We start from the raw sequence: 22,644 nt of genomic DNA, 5'->3' as shown, positions 1-22,644 counted from the left end.
TAAAAATAAATTCTTTCAATAAATTTTATAAATCTATTTAGATAATTGCAGTAGTCAAATTAAAATTTACAAATGCACATTAATAAATTTTTAAATAAAAATAAGAAAAATGAAATAAAGGCAAAAAGAAAGGTTTCTTTGTTCTTTTCGCAAAATCTTTATTCGACATTTCTGAGTGAACTTACAGATTCCAGAAGTAATCTATAATCATTATTAGATAGATTTCCAACTTCTTTAGAATTGTTCTTCCACTGTTTTTAAATAAATACTGATGAAATTATTTATTTTCCACTGGTAATAACAAAATTTCCAAAAAATGGCCTAAATCACTGTGGAAGTAGTGAAGATTTATAATCACATAATTACCAACATTTTTATCACACAAAACAAACTAATTAAACATAACTTTAACAAATAAAGATATAGCAGTTAACATAATAAACATAATTTTCAGCTTTGTGATTCCTCACAATATTTTTGACAACAATGGTAAACGGAATCCACATTTTTTGGCCTTTTTTATTCATAGAATTCACACAATAAAGATCGTTTGCACTCTGTCTGATTTCAGACTTATCAAACAGTTTTAAATCTTGCTGTAACTTTTCAAACATTTACATATCTTAAAAAAAGAAATAAGCTCCATGCTTGATAGAAAGATTTTATTAGTCTTAGCTTTATGCGCATTGTAGTCTATATTGATATGTCTCCTGCATTTAAGTTTTCACGGCATTTCTCAACATTGCAAATCAATCGTTCCTTTTGGAATTTACAAATAATATCTGCTGAAGATAGGTATACCATCTACCAATGACTACAAAATTACAGCAAATATCTTTATTGCTTAGCACAGAAGAAACGAATTCCTTAATTAACAAATTGCATAGAAATACATATGTGGTTGAAAAAAAATTTTTAAGAAGCCTCTAAGGAGATAATATAATGACAATGTATAATAGAAAATAAATAAGTTAATGCTGAAAGCAAAATTTTTTGCAAAGAATCGGAATGTGTTTCATTTTTATAAATTCACCTTTCCTTTCATGGATTAAGCACCGAGAAAAGTAATCAATTACTTCGGAATCTCACTACCTGTATAATTCCATTTAATATATTTTGGGAATCTTTTGTTTATCTGTTTTGACTGTGATTATGTTATATAATTAATTAAATTTGATGAAATTCCAACTAAATTACTTTTCTTGCTCCATAACTATTTCAAGGAAATCTTATAAGCAATAGAGGATTAAATTATTCTTTTTTCAATCTTAGGAAATATTAATTCCTTGAGCATCTTTTCTCATTTCCAGAGCTCGAGCAAATGCCTTAGGAGAATTCCATAACATTCCATAAAAATTAATTCCTTTACACAGAACAGAAAAGATTATTCGAACTTTCTTACTAATATAAGATTTTCTATATTATAATAAAATAAAATAATTTTGCTATTTATATTGTATCTATATAGAGATATTGATTTTTAAACATCTAAGGGTTTTATTCAATTTCGAATTACCAGCTTGATTTGAATAAGAATGTTATTGAAAATCTTATGCCAAAAATAAGAAAGGTTTTATTATTCTAGAAGCAATTTTTGAAATCTTAAAATAGTTTATGAAAAAAATTGTTTATTTTTGAAAATTTTAATCCGATAAAGGGTTTTTTTATTGAAAAAATAAAAGAGATGAAATGCATCACTTTCATTTGAAATTATTTTCACTAATATTTATTTATTATGTATATTTATAATCACATTAAACTGCTTAACATTAGTAACGCGTTTTGATTTATATATTCAAATTAGAGAAAAATAAGAAGTGTATGAAAAATGCAAAAAATACTAATCGACATGCATTTGAAAAGCTTTTTTTAAATGTATAATAATAAATTGGTTTCGATCTTTCGCTTTAGAAATAATTATTTCAAAAGTAAAATAGAATTGGATTTATAATATAGACTGCTTAAACTGTCATAATATAGATATTTATTTTTTTTCTTTTATTTGTCCCTTTCTTAAAATTATCTATTTAAAAAAAAATTTCAATCATGAAGTTCAATTTTTCTTGAATCATAAAAAAATGCTACATATCTAAAAGTTATTCATCCATTTTTACTGTTAAACCTATATTTTTTGTTTACTCTGCATAAAATTGTATACTGAAAAAAACCGTACAAAACCGAATAAATTCTTTCCTTTTCTTGTTTTATGTGTTTCTGTGAGTATACATTATGCAAACATATATTATGTCTTATATTTTATATATTTTATAATGATATATTTTATAAAAGTACTAACCAAGTTTTATTTATAAATACTTCTTATCTTAAATGATATTTGATGTAGTACAAATTGCACGCATTTTCTAAGTAATTCAACAAATATTTTTTTTAATTGCTAAAAAAACAAATAAAAAATAATACCTGATTTTTCTACATCAGCAAGTGGATTAAACAGCACTAAATTAAATATCTTGCAAAAAAGGACCAAAAACGTAATGCTCCAATGCCATTTACAAATTTAATCTGCGGAAATAGGCATTATAAGAATAAGGTTAGGGAAAAAACATTTTATTCTGGACAATACCCACCGAGAGTTGATGTTTTAGTTCCTAAACTTGGTTAACTAACGAAAAAAAAAACATCTTTTCTTTTTTATCTCAAATCAACGTTTGGTTTTGGGAAAAAGGAAAAAAACGATCTTGAATAGCTTTTGTGTTAATGTTGATTGTGCTATCCAACTGCTTAAACTAATTAAGCTTCCGATTTACATCAGTGCCCCTTATAGAAGAATTGTGATAATTTGCCAAAAAAAAAATTTACTGGAGACGCAGTTTTATTCTGAGCAAATCTAAGTTCTGTTGAAGCTTAGTTTTTCTTTCACTTTACTTTTGTGTTTGTCCGTGAAAGATTTTAAGGGGAAAAAATAAATTGCTTTGAATGACTTCACTTTTTCAGCCAATTTAGCATTGGTTTCTGGTCTATTTGCGTAACTTAAAAGAAGAGCTTGCATAAAATTTCTTCACAATTAATGACAAATTAAATAAAGTTTGTCAGAAATTTAAATTTTGTATCTTTTAAAAGAATTTCGGTATTTTTCTTGATCAGTAAATTCGATAAAATATACATTATTATTTTTTTCTGCCAAATTACTATCATTTACTTTTTTCAGACGAATTACTATTAGGAAAAAAATTATTAAAAGACGAAAATTCTATATCTGCTTGCAATTTGCTTGCAAAATTCTTAATATGAAATATATTGTTTTGAGAAGTTTTAAATTTAAAACTTTTTAAACATAAATAAAATTAAAATATTTTAAATTATGAATGCATTTATGGTTAAAACATATTCCATGTTTCTGCTGAAAATTAGATTAAGTTATATCAATTGTTTTTTTTATCTAATTCAAGAAAACTGAATAAGTTATGGCTTTAAAGTAAACCATTACAGCAAATTGGTTTTTCGGTTTTTAAAGAATTTAAAGATGTCATTGCCTCTTTTTATTCCTCAATTCTTTTTCAATGCTTTACATCTTTCTTGGAAGTCTAAATAATAAAATAAAAAGAGATTCAAAATAAATATTAAAGGAGTATCCTTTATATAATCACATCACGTTATTTGCATAATCATTTTTTTGGAAATGATCTTCTGCATACACTGGCATTTACTGTTTACAAACGGCCAAAATGATAAAATTATTATTATTATATTGTAAAAAGATAGTTTTTAAGCATTTTTTTGAAAACATATACTGAGAATTATACATTTCTATTCCATCTATCAGTATTCTGCTAGCAGTAAAAAAATAATTATTTCACTTCCACTCGGAATATATTATTTTCCATGAACAAATAAGCTGATTTGTAAAGAGGAGAAAGAAAATCAGGTTACAGCAGATTATTTTTTCTTTGGCAATAGAACAAAAATACATTAACCACATATGCAGCGTAGCCTTTTTTACTACGCTTCTGCAATAAATTATTCTGTATTTGTCAAAACATGTATGAAACCAGTGGGATATATATATATATATATATATATATATACACATATATATGTAGTGTACGGAGCGTCCCCCTAGCGGCGTTAGCGGTACGGAGTGTCATCCTAACGGCGCTCGCGTCGTCACTCAACAGCCAATAAGAAGCTATCTGATTCCCGCTCTAAAAACTGTGTTCGGTACTGTACTAGTGTCCATCGATGTAAAGCAGCCTAGCCGTTCGTCCAGTTCATTAAATTTGTTTATGTTAAATTAGTGTGTGATTCTCTTAAAATGAGCCATCTCTACGCATTAATCTCAACCGGGCTTTCCCATAGGGCCCGTGAGAGATATTTAATTTGATATAATCCGATTAGTAGAGGCCTGGTTTTCGAGCCAGAGTTAACATACCTCTACATATATATATATATATATATATATATATATATATATATATATATATATATATATATATATATATATATATGTATATGTATATAATGGCACTTTGAGAAGGAATATTTGTATAGTTCCCATGATGCCTTTCAGTTAGCAAGTAAGACATCATTACTCTGTGATAGTTCGCTAGCCAACTAGAAACTATGTGATATTTTATTCTTCCATTTTAAAAATGTGTGTATAATTTGATGTTTGAAATAATGAGCTTTTTCTGATGTCTCTATTGTTAATAATGACACTACAAAATATAATTTTCGTGTTCATGTTTTGTTTCACAAAAAGGAGCGTGACGATTCATTTTGAAATAAAACTTTACGAAAGAGAAATGATATTGTTCTCAATTTCTTAATTGATGATATTGCAATTCTGTAAAATTTAAAATTCTTCCTTTCAATTTCGTGTATACAAATGCTCAATTAACATTTTCTTTCCACAATAATTATTAATTTTGATTAATTAAAATATTTAAATAATGTACCACAATAAATAATGTTGTTTTAAATATTTGTAAGATGTTAGCAACATTTAAAAAGAGTAAAAAATGTGCACTTAGGTTCTTATTCGGGTTTGTTTGTTTTTTGTCCTTTCTATAGCCCTTTGAAGTATGCTTCCCACCAAATTTATCAATTTTTGTGTGAAGTTATGTAAACTGGCGAAAGTTCCGACAATTTTTGCAATAAAACAAAAACTAAGATGTTTCACTTCCATATCTCTCACAAAAGGGTGTGTCTTGATTTGTTATTTAATTATTAATTAATTTAATTAATTAAATTAATCAAATTAAATTTATATAATACTTTTAATGAATCACTTTGCTTAATCCAATCTCGATTCAAAAAAATATTTTAATATACCATGCAAAAAAGGCCTTTTAAAGAGTTAAAAGGGTTATTTTAACAACACTTTTTTTGAGATTTTGATTTCATTTTTTTTTCGAAAAATGTCTATTAAAAGTGCCGTCATCAAGTTCTTCTATCAGAAAATAAGTTGTATCTACCAAAATGAAGAAATTATTTTAATCTACTTTCCAATTAATTTACGAAACAGAGTTTTAAACATTTTTGAAGATGTATTATGGACTGCTTATATTAAGATGTTAAAGTGAGTCTAATCCTTTTTGGAGTTTTATAAGAAGCTAATTTCTGAGGAATATTTCTTTATTATTATCAAAGAATTTGATTCCAAAGTAAAATTATATCATATATAAGTAGCATTTCTAACCATTGTCCAAGAACAAAATGAATAATTACATTAAATATATTAATTTCTTTAATATCTTTGAAAAATAATAAAGTTTTATAACTGAAAAATAAATTAATTTATGTCACTTAAAGGGTGTAATTAATTTAATTTATAATTAAATTCTGAAGTGTGGGTTATATTTACCACTCTTTTATTATAGAAAGAAGCATGGTCTGGGACTAGATAAAATTTAGCAGCAATTCATGTCAAAATAATCATATTTGATTAATATTAATTTTTCTTTAAATACTGGCACTCGACATTAAAAATAAGTTTTAAATTTTTAACTGTCGTCTTTTGGAATTGATACATCAGACTATTTCTACTAAAGCAACTTCCCCTATTGTTTAGTTTATATGTCTGTAGATATACAGACGATCCCTGCTATGAAAACAGAGAAACGAAACAGTACTTCAACCCTTTTTCTAGAACATCATTCTGTCGATAATCTCAAAACGATTCGATTTTAACTTCGTAAACAATGTAGAAAATAAAGTGTGTCGCAACCTGGCGTGGAAAAAAAATATATAAACATCAAGAAAGATTTTTTTTTATTTTATCTCTGGCCCCTATCTTCTCAAGTTGTTTCTGAACATCAATTTGTTGGCGTGGAGCTCTCTCGTGCTCATGTAAGTAGTTATCCCAAGTACAAGAAGGAACTAAAATTGCGTTTTATTGTACTTTTGACAAAAGAAAACGAATTACATTTTTCAAAAGATCTTCCTAGTTTCTTTTCTTTTTCAAGTATTTTTCTAGCACATTTCTTTATTATACGTTTAAAAAATTGCTTCGAATTCATTAAAGTTTATGATCATTTAGATTATTATTAGTTTTCATAGTAATTATTATTTCAGTAACTTAAATAGTGTGTTAATGTGTTTAATCTAAATGACCTATTAGAATGTGTTATTTATTACCTATGTTAATGTGTTTAATCGCTCCACTAATTAATGGGATTTAGAATAAATTTCAGTGCCCCTAATAATGCAATATCATGTTGCGAGTAAAATATTATTGTGTAATATTAAGTAGTGAATTACTAATGACAATCGGCGATTTGTAGTAGTACGAAATAATTGCCCTAACTAATAAATAAATGTAATTGTTCATATATCTTAGCAATCATTTTATCTTAACCCTTTCTAGAGCCGTGGGAAGTATGCTTCCCACCAAATTTATCAATCTTTGTATGAATTTATGTAGGTTGGCATAAGTTCTGACAATTTTTTTTAGAAGGACAGAAACTTAGATGGTTTAGTTCTTTATTTTACACAACATGATGTGTCTTGATTTGATACTTAATTATTAATTAACCAAATTAATTAATCAAATTAAATTTATCTAATAAGCTAAATGAATCCCTTTTCTTGTTCTAATTTCAAGCCTAAAAATATTTTAACATAATATGACTAGAAAAAAAGGGCCCTTTAAAGAGTTAAAATAGCTTATTATATCTTTCATATTAGGTACAGCATTACTATTGACAATCGGCGGTTTGTATTAATAGTAAATAATTGGCCTAATCAATGAATTGATATAATTGTTGGTATATTTTAGCAATCCTTTTGTCTCGAAATAACCTATCATATCTTTCGCATTAGGTACCACATTACTAAGGACAATCGACGATTTGTAGTAGTAGTAAATAATTGTTGTAGTTAATGAATAAATATAATTCTTGATTATCTTAGAAATCCTTTTATCTCAAAATTGCTTATCGTATCTTTCGCATTAGGTACTGCATTACTAAAGACAATGCAGTACCGGCGATTTGTAATACTAGGAAATAATTACTCTAACTAATGAATAAATATAATTTTTTATATATCTTAGCAATCATTTCATCTCGAAATAACTTATCGTATCTTTTTCAATGCAAATATTAATCTTTGTGTAATCATCAATAAACTAATAATTGAAATGTGACTTCATTTTGAATCCTGCATTTTGACTATGAATTCTATCCAAATCAATAAATGAAAGAAATGCCAAGCAATCCAATCATTGTTGAATGAATAGAAACCGTCAAATTTCTCTTTAGTAATTATCGCTAGTTAACAAATATGTTCTTTATTTGTTCTGAATAAAGTTCACTTACAGATTTGCTATGCATGAGAATATACTAATTGAATCATCAAATATTTGTTAACAGATCACTTTCCATAGTTTATTGTTTGGTTTGTAAATAACAAAATCAGGCAAACTCTACACTAATGTTCTTTTTTTTATAATTTTTATAAGAACACCCGATTGTTTAACACCCAGAGGATCCTTGATTAGCTATACTTTCGTATTCTTGTTCAATAAGTAATTTTTGTATACCTTGTTTCAGCTTACAAGTTTTCATAACATTTCATTATTATATTCAAAAACGGAAGGTATAACGACGATATGATTCTTTTTCCTACGCTAGCTATCTCCCTGAGAAGAGCATATATTTTTATATTTTTAATTTTCCAACACGTTCAAGAATTATCTACTTTCTTTTTTGAAGGTTTTTTTTAATTCGAATGTCCCATATTACTCAAGATGAGTACATTGAGTTAGAATATTTTCAGATATAAAGAGTTTTGAAAATTCTCACTCTTGTGAGAATTTTCACTCTTGTATTTTTTCCATGATGATGAACAGTTTTTATTAAGCATTTTCAACATTTAAATTGCAATTACTCATTAAATTAATTTTTATACAATTCAAGGAACTGCAATTTGATAGTGACATTCAGAAGCAATTGATTAGAATATTAAAAGTGAGAAAATAGTTAAAATTAGAAAACATATTCTATTTAGGGCACTAACAAAAGGGCCTTTTTAAAAATGGCTTTTAATTAAATTTATTTTTAATTTACCTCTATTAGAATTTTGTTTTTGATCATATTTCCATTCACTAAGCTTTTCTACGCATGCTACTAAGCAAATGGAAAAAAAATTAATAGTAATAGTATTATAAAAATAACAAATAAATAATCCCTCAGATATTTTAAAAAATGCAAACGGGCATTTTCAAGTATATATAAATTATTTCAGTATTTGTTTCAAGTGCTATAACTAATTTTTTGCCATTGATCATTTCTTCGAACTAAGAATTTTCATTAACTAAGAATTAATTATTTTTTATTTATACTGTTAATGATCGAATGTGTTTACACATAGCAAAATTTAGATATTAGTGAATAAATGTTTAATAGCATTTATATAAAATGTTAATTCAATGTTTAACAGCGCTGACATAAAGTTTTAAACCAATGTTTAACAGCAAGAAATTTTGGTATTCCTCACTAAGAAAAGATATTAAGAATTAATGCAGATATCTACATATATCGATATATCTACGTATATCATATTTGTCGAAAAATGGTTTAATGCAATTGTATTGGTCGTTTTGTAAAAAAACCTATTAATCTAAAAATTTTCCCTAACTAATACTACAATCAGACTTTTGTTAAAATAGACAGTGATACCTTATTTAATTCATAGAAATTCAAATTTGCCTAGTAATTTTATATCGAATATCCTTCACTTCAATTTAAAAGCATTCATTCTTCTCAAAACAATTTAAAATCTCATCTACAACAGCAAAATTTTCAAGTAGCAATCAGAAATCTATCTTTGTCCCCCATCCCTCAATTTCTGCAACGATCTTCGATTCCAGACCGAAAGAATGCGAAGCATTAACCATTAGTATCGCCTTATCTACTTCAAAAATCGCTGCGGTGCAGTAAATTCATCACTGCAAAGCTGCACCGGCCCCACTCCTTTCTCGTTTTTCATTCCTATCGCATCGAATCGAAACAAAGTTGGCGGCAAAACTCGCGCTTTTACACGCTTCGTCGGAATTCCCCGACAAGAACTCGAAACCAACATGGCAGTCGCGTGTCAGCGGTGTTGCCATCGATTTCCCATAAATCATTTTCCCTGGTTGGATATTAAGACGTTTGTTTGAAATCGAATTGAGCTCCTGCTTGCGCCAGTTGTGTATCGCGTTCCTGAGAACCGTCAGATTGCAGAGGAAGTTTTGTTTTCTGAGATTAATGGACTACATTTTGTGGAGAGAATGATTGAATTCTGACTTTAATTACCATCCCTATCCCTCTAATCTCAAAGATTAGATTTCAGAATCGCTTGGAGATTCGATTTCGAAGAGGCTACGGAGTGAATTTTACACCGAAAACATTTAAATTTGTCTTCTTGGACAGTTTGAATTTGAAAAGGGAACAGATGTGTAATGATTTATTACTTTGAACAATAAAGACTCTTGCTGTTTAAAAATAGAATGACATTTATAAACTGTCGTAAATAAAATATGTTTTAGTAAAAGTAAAATATTCTTTTATTTCTAAAATGTAAAACTTACAATTTTATATCATTAAATTTTAAGAATTCTTTATTCAGCCTTCATGCTGGCTATGTTTTGTTATATGCTGGTTAATTTTACGTTGGTCAAAGTTATATGGTTTTATATGCTGGTTAATATTACGTTGGTTAATGTTATATGTTGGCTATATGTTGTTATATAATAGTTAATATTACGTTAATTAATATTATATGTTGGTTATATGTTGTTAGTTGCTGGTTAATATTATTTTGATTATATGTTATTATGTGCTGGTTAATATTATTTTGGTTATATATTGTTATATGCTTGTTAATATTAAGTTGGTTCATGTATATGTTGTTATATATTGTTATATGCTAGTTAATATTACGTTGGTTAATGTTATATTTTTGTTATATACTGGTCAATATTACTTTCAATGTGACATGTTGATTATGTGTTTGTTAAACTCTAAAGATTGTTCAATAGATGCAAATTTTTTCAAATGTTATACAAGAAATATCTTACGAGACATCGTACGGAACCTAATAAACGTTTCGATAGCAATAAATTTTGCCATTATAATGATATTTTTACATTACGGACAAGTTAGTTTCATGAAATACTGAAATAATTGATACAATGATAGTCTGTCCACAAAAATATTAATTGGTATTGTCCAATGGAATTTTTATACACGGTTTTTTTGTCGTTGTTGTTGTTGTTGTTTGTTCGGTTACTTTTTACTTCAGTCTCTATGTGTTACATAATTTTAAGTGAAAAAACAGCACTAAAACCTTTTTCTGTTATCTTCCAAAGTTAAATTCATACATTTAGCTTTCTCTTTCATTGCTAAGGAAGCATACTATTGACTTCAAAAATATTTTTTTATGCTTTTAAACAAATTAAAAATCAAAGAGTTTGATTTTTCATTTAAAATTTTCATTCAGTTTCAGAGTGCATACATATGAAAACAGATAAAAGAAAGAAAGATAAATGTGTTGCTACTCATCTAAGTTTTTATTTATTTTAATTATATTAATATATGATTTAAATTTATCTTTGATTTATTTTATTTGGGTGTATATTAGAACAAAATAATATAAATTAAAATATAAGGAAATTATTTCTAATATCTTCAAAATAAATAATATAAAAAGAAATGAAAACGTGCATGTTTTGTATTCTCCATAGCAGATAGTTTGACCTAAAGCTAACGAATTTGAAAAAGATAATTTCTGAAAAGGTTTTTTTTTCCTATTTTAATTAACTAAAAATTAGACGAAATTTTGAAGTTTTTACTTTAGTAACACCTGATAATATTACTGTGCAAAACTAGCTTTCACAGCATTTTAAAATTTAAAAAAAAAATGTTTTACCAGTGTAATCAAATTAATTGTTATGTAATTCTTTTTCTAATATTTTACTAATTAATAATATTCTTTGCATAATTTTCAGCGGCGAATTTCATTTTATTGAAATTTAATCTACTTTCATTGTTTCAATAAATATTTTACCTCGTGATTTTCTTCCAGTACTGAAAACTAAGAAACAAAGATTGTCTATTTTATTTGCGCAATTTATATGAGAAATGAAAAAGTAAAATTATACAACCGCAAAGGCAACTTGCATTTCGAAATAAATTGCGCAGACTCATAAGATTTTCAGAGCACTTTGATGTCAAGGGATTGGCTCGATTATTAAGATTCATGTAGGCACTGTATAAAAAAAGTACAAGGTTATTAAAGTACTACAACTTAATGTCTGTCGCAATTTAAATGTATGGTATTATGTCTTTAACTTATTTAAAAAAATACTTTGTGGAGAAAATATCAAGATATATAAGAAATATTTGGTTGAAATTTAATGCAAAAAACATTCTAGGCAAACCAGATGATCGTAAAAGTAGTTGATTATTTAATAAGTAAAAAAAATTAAAGACCAAGAGGGTGACACCATTTTTTAAAGCACCATATCATAAATACAAAAATAAATGCTTAGTCACACATTTATATGTCTCCCAAAAAAATTTTTAATACATTTTTCAACTTCCTTGAATATCAATAATCAGCCTTAAATTCTATAATTCAAAATACATTTTTCAACTTCCTTGAACATCAATAATCAGCCTTAAATTCTATAATTCAAAATACATTTTTCAATTTCCTTGAACATCAATAATCAGCCTTAAATTCTATAATTCAAAATACATTTTTCAACTTCCTTGAACATCAATAATCAGCCTTAAATTCTATAATTCAAAATACATTTTTCAACTTCCTTGAACATCAATAATCAGCCTTAAATTATATAATTCGAAATACATTTTTCAACTTTCTTGAATATCAATAATCAGATGTAGCTAATATAAATTAAATTACATTTTTCAACTTTCTAGAATATCAACAATCAGCTGTAGCTAATATAAATTAAATTACATTTTTCAACTTTCTTGAATATCAACAATCAGCCGTAAGTTATATATTTTAAAATAAATTTTTCTTGCATAAAAACAATCAACTGTAAATTATATAATTTGATGATGATGATGTTGTGTCCACGTTACCACGGAAAGGGAGCGCAGTAGCTTTTGAGGGTAAATACCTCTGAGCACCCGAGGGCAGAAGTCTGACTTCTAGCTCATGAAACTCACTCACATTCGCTTGCACAACCCCTTTTTACAGGGGGAGGAGCGCACATTTACACTCCTTCACAGATAGAACACAGATGAAGAATAACCGTGGATTCGAACCCGGGACGCCCAGATCACGAGAAAGAATTATATAATTTAAAATACATTTTGAAATTTGTAAGACTATCAACAATTAACCGTAAGTTACATAATATAAAATATATTTTTCAACTTTCTAGAATATCAATAATTAACCTTAACCCTTTCTAGGGCCGTGGAAAGTATGCTTCCCACCAAATTTATCAATGTTTGTATGAAATTATGTAGGCATAAGTTCTGACAAATTTTTTTAGTAAGTCAGAAACTTAGAGGCTTCAGTTCTTTATCTGAGACAAAATGATGTGTCTTGATTTGTTACTGAATTAGTAATTAACCAAATTAAATAATTAATCAAATTAAATTTATCTAATAAGCTAAATGAATCCCTTTTCTTATTCTAATTTCAAGCCTAAAAATATTTTAACATAATATAACTAGAAAAAATGGCCCTTTAAAGGGTTAAGTTATAAAATTTAAGATATAATTTTTCAACTTTCTTGAACATCAACAATCAACCGTAAGTTATATAATTGATAGATATCAGTTTCCTGTGCCAAAAGGCTTTTTTGGCTCTCTACAGTTTAATTAATTTCAAACTTATACCATTAGTTCTGTTGCTCTTCGAAGGACACTAATTTGTTATTATTTCTAAGACTTAGCTTAATTACAAGAAATAGTTTCAAGTATATTTTTAAATAAAACCTCTTCAACCCACTAGTTATTTTGGTACTAATTTTCAAAACTTGTAGAGTACAATCTCCACAGATTCACAATGTAATTGTAAAGTCATTCTTAGAAAATTAAATGAAGAATCGCACAATTAAATCATGGCCTTCTACTTCTAGCAACTTGATTTCTGTCTCCGAATTTTATCATTCTTAACAAAACAAACAAAATACTGGTTGACTGCGGTTTAATTCTCATTCCAAGTAATTACTTAAAAGCATTTTCCAAATTGTTTGCGTTTAGCATTATTTTTCCCATCAGGAAAAGATGATTTTTCAAAAATATGTATTGTAAATTGGCTTTTAAAATATTTCCGTATCATGTATCCCATTTTAATTAAAAAGTTAATTAAAATTGTGACGAAGAAAATCTGCAAATCATTTTTCTGTGTTTTCTCACTCGACAAATAACTGGAGTAGTATTTCTGCCAATACAAAGCACTTAAGGTATTATATCTTTTATTTTTACTTGAGAGTTACTAAAATTAAAAGCTTTAACCTTCTATCGACGCGTACTCAGATGTAATCTAAACTATAAAACAGTGCAGGAAAATATATTCTTGCTTTTTCCTGAAATTCAAATCCATTTTCAAGATTTAATTATTAAATGATAGTAACATTTTATAGTCTTTTATATATACAATATTGACCACGCATTTTTACATAGCACAGTAAGTGCAATTTAATAAAATCATTTGAAAATTCAGGAATTTTAGTAACATTAACTAAATAGTAATAATAAACGAATTGGATAAGACAAATATTTTAATAACATTAAAGAAAAAATCTCAGAGTTGTCAATCATTTAATTCAAAAAGAACAAAAAATTTCTTAATTCTTGCTTATAGAAAATTGTTTCTTAATAGTTCATTTATATAATGTGCATATGCTAATTTTTTTTTATTTGTTGAATGATGCTGCAGCTGCATGCCAGATTTCAAATTAGGAAATGCTTTACTCACGTTGGCATTTGTTGAATGGTTTTCTTCATAATATTCTTTCCCTTGAAATTATCAACATTTAATGATAGATCACAAGAAGGTAAAAGATTTTTTTTTAATTCTAAAAACAATAAGCTACAAAATTTTCAAATGCGCCGCATTTTGTTTTCAGTTTTCTCTTTAACCATCATATAATTTCTTTTTTATTATTGTTATTCATTCATAATTCAATAGCAGGTAACTCTAGTTTACGGCTTTCCAAAAGATTTCAAGCCATAAGTATCAACATGTCTATTTTTAAATCGATCCAGACATTTCTAGACTAGACAAAGAAAATCTGAAATTCCTATGAGAAAAATGACTCTTAGATGTTTCCTTACAAATGAAGCAAGAAATTCCATGAATATTAATCATTACGGCTGGTTAAAAATGAAGCATTGTACTACTAACTGGTAATTGTACTGGTAAAACTGTAATTGTACTGGTAAAATTGAAGCATTATCTTAAATCCAAGTGCATTAAAAACGATGTAGTAATCCCACGAAGTAAGTATTTTTAGTACATTTGAACACATCAATTTGGAGCTAAAGAATTTTGATAATATAAAGAAAATGATAATAATACCCATGATCACATTAAGCAGTGTCTACTGTATTAAAAAAAAACTGACTTTTCTTTTCTATCTTGCATTAGTAATCAATCTGCTTTGTACTTACAATGATATATAGATGGCAGCACATATCTTATTTCGGCATTGTCAATAATGCAACAGCTTAGATTTCGCTCAGATCACTCATCTATGGTAAGGCAGTGTGTGTTAACGCATCAGTGTGTTCTGGGCCTCGGGGGCTTACTCTAATACGATGAATGGCAACAATTTTTGTGAACGATGGTGAATGTTTTGTAAATCTGGGGAGTGTGTACTGACAAATACATAAGAAGCCCTTAATTATGAAACTGCATTTAATGGTCCGACAAAGATCTTTGGAAATATTTATAACAATGTTGCGCATATTCCATGGAAGCCTTGAAGTCAGAAGATGATTAGAGCATCTGTCGGAACTGATGTTAGCATGTTGGTGTATATTTGGGATACTTTATTTTTAAGTTTATAGTTTATGTAATTTACAATTTATGTAATTTACAGATTTTGTAATTTGCAATTCATGTAATTTACATATTTTGCAAATTTACGGTTCATTTAAATAACTTGCAATATTTTGCAGAATTTTATTGTGTTCTGTAAGAAAGATATTACATTAAATTCATCTCTCTATGTTGTTAATTGTGATATCTTAATTTAACAACGCTCGAAGTAGTCATCTTATGCAGGGTTATTGATTGAATTTGATTTTTGAAAAAAAAATCATTGCTCTTAGAGCTCCTATCAGCATTATCATTTTCTTCAAATCTTAGCTTCCCATAAAGTATAAATGTTAATAAATTCTTATGTACTAAATCTCCATATCTAAAAATAATTTTGAATATTCTATAGAAGAATTTCTAACAATTCCGATGGTCATTAAATTTCCGAATACTAAAGATTTTTCACATAATAAATGTCTTTTATTTTTTATTACTTGAAAACAAGAAATAGTTGAGCTATTAATTGCTATAAAAATATGCCTGACAGAACATACAAAATATCGTGTAAAGATTTAAAATATTTTTAAAGAAAATCTAATGAACGAACAATTGTTGAAGGTGTTCCATTTTAGCAGTAAATATTAAATATTTGTAATTATATACATTAAATATTGTATTTCTTAAGTTAAAATTAAACTTCAAGAGAGAAATCACTCATTTTCCTATCAAAAAAATCAGTGCAATATCACCAAAAACGAATACATTGCTCTATAAAATATTTGAAGAATATATTAGAAAAAAGATTTCTTTGCTCTATGAAATAGTGAAAAATCTTTAATAATTAGTGATTTTACTCCAACAAAAAAAAATTATTATATTTGTTTTCAGATATGGGAATCCAGTTGGACCTTTATATTAAGGGCCACTGTCTATAAAAACTATTTAATACGCAGTTTCCACCCACTTTTACATGACTGCTATACAAACTGTGTCTGAATTTTTTTTTTCGGTAAGTGCACACACAAGAGCAATTTTAAAACTATCAAGTTCAGAACAGCATGCAATTGGTTAGTGCATCTAATATCAATGAAAAACTTTAAAATTGAAAAATTTATCATTGCCGTTCTATGTAAACAATTTAAAAATATATATTGAAATAGACTATATATTTATCTGCAGTTAAATGTATATTTAAGTAATCAGCGTTGATTAAACAATATTTAAATGGAAACGAAATTGAATAATTAAATGAAATTAAACAATCATGTTAACAAAATTGTAATTTATAATTAGTACACAGCATTTCATTTATAAATAGATAATTTGCATTTACTTTGCAATTTTTTTAACAAATTATTATCATCGTGCATTTTTCAAGTGTAACTTATTTTGAATACTATAATTCTAAATCAGTAATTTTAAATACAGCTGCTTTCTTTCCACAACACGGAAGCACCATTCCTTATATAGGAAATAATTAAATTCAAAATAACATATTTTTGTGTTCTGTTAAAAATAACTGTCAGGGAAATAAAGCATTTTTTGTTTAATAGAAAAAATATTTTATTCATTTAATATACATTAATTTCAACTCAACAAGTTTATTTTTGAATATTTTTAATCTTACTCGCGTTATTTTAATAACAAAACTTTTATAAGAATTTTTACATAAAATAATTAATATGTGCAACCATGGACAGATATATGAATAACTAATCAATAATTTTAACATGGTAAAAAATTACTTCTTTTGTGTTTACAACTCATTTTCTAAATTGCGATTTTATAGAAACAGGAGTTTATTGGTAAGAATTATACTTTATTTAGGCATATACATTAGATAAAAAATGAATTTCATTTATTCATTAACTGTTAAGTAATTAGAATGCATGCAAATTACATAGGATACAAAATTTATTAAAATTTGTTCGAAATATGTTGGTTAAAAACTGAATTTTTTTAGGGAGAGATAGGATAAAAGTATTATTTTTATTTGTTTCAAATTACATACGAAACTTCAATAGTTTCTTCTTAAAATTACGTAATAAGACTTTCGTTTCAGGAATAAATAGCAAGAGTATTTCCATTTTAACACAATGCATGTAATTTATTCAAAATAATAAATTGATTTTATTTATAAAAGTAAAAACTTTTTGTGCGAAATAATTTAGAAAGAAGAATCGAAATCGTCTGTCAAAATCAAAGTTTTCATAGCATTTTTTCCACTTTGTATCTCTAAAAAAAAATTTTTTTAATCACTTCTTTTAAAAGTTATGTTTGTCTTTTTGTGTCCGTGTAAGTTCTAAAATATAGTTTAAAATTGTAACCATGTAATTGGATGAAACTTGACATTTGATTTTTACACCCAAATAATTGAAGAATTTGTTTAATTTTGGATCAAATATTTGAAAGGAAAAACTTTTATGCACTGAAAGATTTCCTCGCTGTACAATAAGAGTTTATATAAGAGGATGCTGTTGAGATTTTTCCATACATATTACATTTTTTGATGAATGAAAGCCTTAAACATATTTTAGGTATTCGTAGATTTACTGTTTACGTTGCCTTTAACGCTGAAGAAAAACATCCCATAAATTTTTACATTCAATCATAATATTACTTTGCCTTTTATATTCAAGATAAATATTGTATTACTTTTTATTTATGTTATTTATTTTCTTGTACTTTGAGAAACCATTTTGTTAATGATTAAATATTTTCACTCTGTGTAAATTATTGCGATTGGAATTTTTAAAAAATATATATATTTAAATGCAAAGTCATAATGATAATGAAATACATATGACAGTTAAATTGCCATCAAATATATTGCTAGCTTTCAGGATTTAAAAATGACAAAGGCATTGCATTTTCACTTAATATATCGTAAGGATTTGGTAAAAAAAATGCAGCAATGGTAAATCTTTTCCGAAAAAAGTAATTTTATAGATGTTTATGCTATTTTGTTGAATATTTTCAAGAACATCCAATTACATAATACTTAAGAAAAATCAATTTTAGCCATGTATAATAATTGGTACCTTTGTAAGAAAATATACGAAAAAAGACGAAAACAGGACACTCCTTTTTTTTTTACTTTTTAAAGAAATGGATCCAATTATTGAAATCCTTCGTATTATCTTTAATAGTTTGAAATAAATATATAATGTCTCTATATTTAAATTTAATTTTAAATCAGGAGAATAGTCTGTGTGATTAATTTAAAATCGTTTGCCAGGCACTCCAGAAATATTTTGTTTCCAAAACATGTCAGTATTTTTTAATTCTTCATTATTTAATTAATTGACCTTGAGTTTTAAAGGTCATTTTTTTTTAGAAATTTTAAATTATAATAGAAATAACGAACAATTTTTTTGATCAATATATACTTTTTCCATTCAATAATTTCGAAAGAATATCGTAAAACAATAATTGTTTAATCTGAAATTTTCTATGAATGTGTTTTTATTCATTTTTTGCAAAATTAAAGTTTTCCATTATACTGAACTCATCCATTATACTGATCATGTAGAAACAGATAGTGTTTTTAAAAATTCTATTTTTTTTTTCTTCATTCTTTGTTTTAAGAAATATTCTTACAGGAAAAAATCAACGCTTTTTAATAATAAAAAAATATTGGTGATTTAAAACATACCGGAACAAAATTTAATAAATTCGGATTTTCCTTTGTCTTTCCCAGACAAACTGAATGCATGTTTGCGCTAATGAGCTTTAGCCCAGACACCGGAAAATTTGCGCTTTTAAAACTTTTTTATTTACTTTTTTGATGCTCCTAATTAAGATCACGACACTCTTCTTAAATTTCTTTTCATTCAAAAATTTCAATCCTGTTATGGAGGTTAATTTTCCTTCCGGGAAACTTTTTTTCAAAGTTTCTTTGCCGTTACACTTTGTAAAAATGCAAAGCGGTTGAGAAAAAATTTTTATACTGAATTTCATTTGATGGAGTACTTGTTTTATGCTAAGAGAATGGCTCTCTTTAGTTTAAAGGGATACTTAAGAAGATGAGTGTTTCAGTGCTTTAAGAAACATTATTTTTAATGAATTATAAATAAATATTAAAATGAAAAAAATCTTCATATTCATAAAAATATTATATTCTTTAACATTACAAGAAACTTACATTGAAAATAAATAATTTAGAATATTTATATAGATATGAGAAATACTATTTGAATCGGTATATATAGCGGTATGTACGTTTTATGTCTATCCATTTTACTGATAATTTCATTCGCAAGCAAGTCTATCAACATTTCGCATAGATTAAGGTGGCTGAAGGTACTTACGCAATATTATTTATTTTTAATGAGTGCGCGCGCGTGTGATTAATTAGATATAATCATTTAGAATAAAAGTAAATAATATTGTTAATCAATTAATTTTTCCTTTTTTATATTTCATATACTATCGACTTTGGTTGGCATTCTTTTTTCTATATGTATTTTTTTATAAGCAATAAACGTTCGACATACTATTTTTTTGTTTTATTATTTGAAACATATACTATATCTATAAGAGATATATGGCCATCCATAAGAGATATATGAATGGCACTCTACGCTATTCATATAATTCTTATGGTTGGCTTAGGGTACACACGCAATTTTATTTATTTTCAATGAGTGCGTGCGTGGGTGTGGGTTTAATTAAATATAATCATTTGCAAAAAAAGAAATTAATATTATCAATCAATTAATTAATTTCTATTTTATATTTCATGTCCTATCAATTTCAGGTGACATTCCTTTTTTATACATTTTTTTTTTTCATTTTATAAACAATATACACTCGATATACCCTTTTTCCGTTTTATTATTTAAAAAATATATAACCATAGATATATATGTATGGCTTATGGTGCCATTCATATATTTCTTATGGATGGCTTAGGGTTCAAGCGCAATTTTATTTATATTTATTGCATATGTGCGTGCGTGTGTGTTAAATTAATTTTAATTATTGAGAATAAACAAAATTAATACTGTCAATCAATTAAATTTTTCCTGTTTTATATTTCATATCCTATCAATTCTGGGTGCCATTCCGTTTTCCTGCAATTTTTTTATGAGCAATACAGTGCCCGATATATTTTTTTTCGTTTTATTATTTAAAATAAACTATAATTTTATAAAAATAAAATAAAATAATTTTTAAAAATCTATATACATAAAACGCAGACGTACGTGGAACAGAAATCGCGCTTTTGATTTATTACCGAATGGCAGCAGTGAAATGTAAAAATATCGATGTACGAAACTTTCAGCAGACGAAACGAAACTCTCAGCTTTATTTTGCAATTTTATAGCTGCACTTAATTCAGTTCGACATGTCAAACGCTACAATCAGTCAGAAGATGTAAATGAAAAGAAATAAACTTTAATCGTATAGTTTAAAAATGAAATGTGAAAATAGACTTAACCATCACTATGGATACTCGCTATAGCTTATTTACTGGAAATAGACGACTTCCAAAAGTATTGATTTCCTAAAAAGGGTTTCTACATTATCTTAAAATTCAAAAAATTATCTTTTTAATAATATTGATTTTATTTCTATATAGTTATTTCTTTACTTTTAATAAATTTTTCAAGTTTAATTTACAATGTTACGATGCCTGTAATGTTAGGTTGCTTGGTTGGTTTGGTTTGAAAAATACTTTTTAAGAGTATGTTCACTTCAGTTGCTTTTTTTAATGTTATGAAATTCAGTCTCATCCAACAAAATATTCAATCGCTTGCTTTTGCTAATGTTAAAATTAATATTTAAAACATTTTATCTTTCCAAAATAGAGTTTTCATTTCAGCTTATATTTCATAATATATATACATTAAAATTTTGCCCACAATCATTTGTTGCAGAATGATTCAGTTAAAGTTCTATTTTTAAGCTGAATTAAATAAACCGCTATTTTTTAAAAAATACATTCATATTAATCGTTTAATAACCTAAAAAAATCCACAATCTTGGCGAGCAAGCTGGTCGCCAAAGGCGGCTATTATGAATTGAAATCCTTAGATGCAGTAAGCAAAATTTAAATTAATAAATTCTTAGCCAAAAATCATCCAGTTCTTAAGAATATTTAGCACTATTTATATGTAGCACGTAACTATAATATTAAATTATTTTTCACCATAACTTTTTTCTTATTATTTGGAGAAAATTAAATTCCATTTCATTTTGCCAAATGATATGGATATAAATAAAACCAAAACCAGAATATCGATTCCAGAAATTGAAAAACCAGAATATCGATTCAGAAAACGATATGGATATAAATAAAACCAAAATCCAGAATATTCTTCTCAGTTTTGAGCCGTAGAGAAATAACATTGAGGATTCTTCGAGCCGTATCTGAAATTCTATCCATTTCTCGCCAGGTCCCTGTTCCGAAAAAGACCATCGGTCAGTCAGGAATAGAATGAAGAAGAGAGGCGGCATAAACAGAGGGCAATTGGAAAGGAACGAAGAGAAGCTGTTGATGCAAGACGTGCCTTGAAACGCAGCCCCAGCATGTCGTAAGTAAGAGTCCAAAGCAAAAGTTTCGACGCAAACTTTGACCAGCTTTCCAACTGTTCTGGCAGTTTACTTCCAGCAGGGGCCATTAAGTGGTAATAGATTGCTCGGCCAGGTAACTGTGGCAGTAATCCTTCGAGCACTAAAAAGAAAATTCTCTTATGTGTAGGTCACGATTCGGAGGCCTGGGGGATATGGGGGATATGGAAAAACACAAATAGGGCATTGAGTGTCTTCTTTTGACAATTTTTACGAATTATTCGAAATCTTTTTGACAAAAATCTGAAAATCGGAATTATTCAAGAAATTTTATACTATAAGAGACAACATTTTATAAATGATATAAAATGAATATAAAAGAATATTTAATAAACTAACATCTCAAAATGCAAACAAGTTATAATATGCAAAAATAATAAATGTTAATTGGTATTATAAAATTAGAAAGGAATTACCATTTATCTTAAACTCTTTTATTCATTCATTTTTCTCTGATTTTGGTGGCGTGTTTGAAAAGGTTGGGGCTGAAAGATTTCAAACTCGAAATTTGATTCTACTGAAGAACTACCGAGTTTGTAAGTCTGATGTACGTTAAACTTGTCTGGATCACATGTAATCCTATTGCTTTGA

Source organism: Argiope bruennichi, chromosome 5 (genome assembly GCF_947563725.1).
Source record: "Argiope bruennichi chromosome 5, qqArgBrue1.1, whole genome shotgun sequence".
Taxonomy (NCBI): Eukaryota; Metazoa; Arthropoda; class Arachnida; order Araneae; family Araneidae; genus Argiope; species Argiope bruennichi.
The sequence above is the reverse complement of the archived record's forward strand: the minus strand, read 5'-3'. Positions refer to the sequence as shown.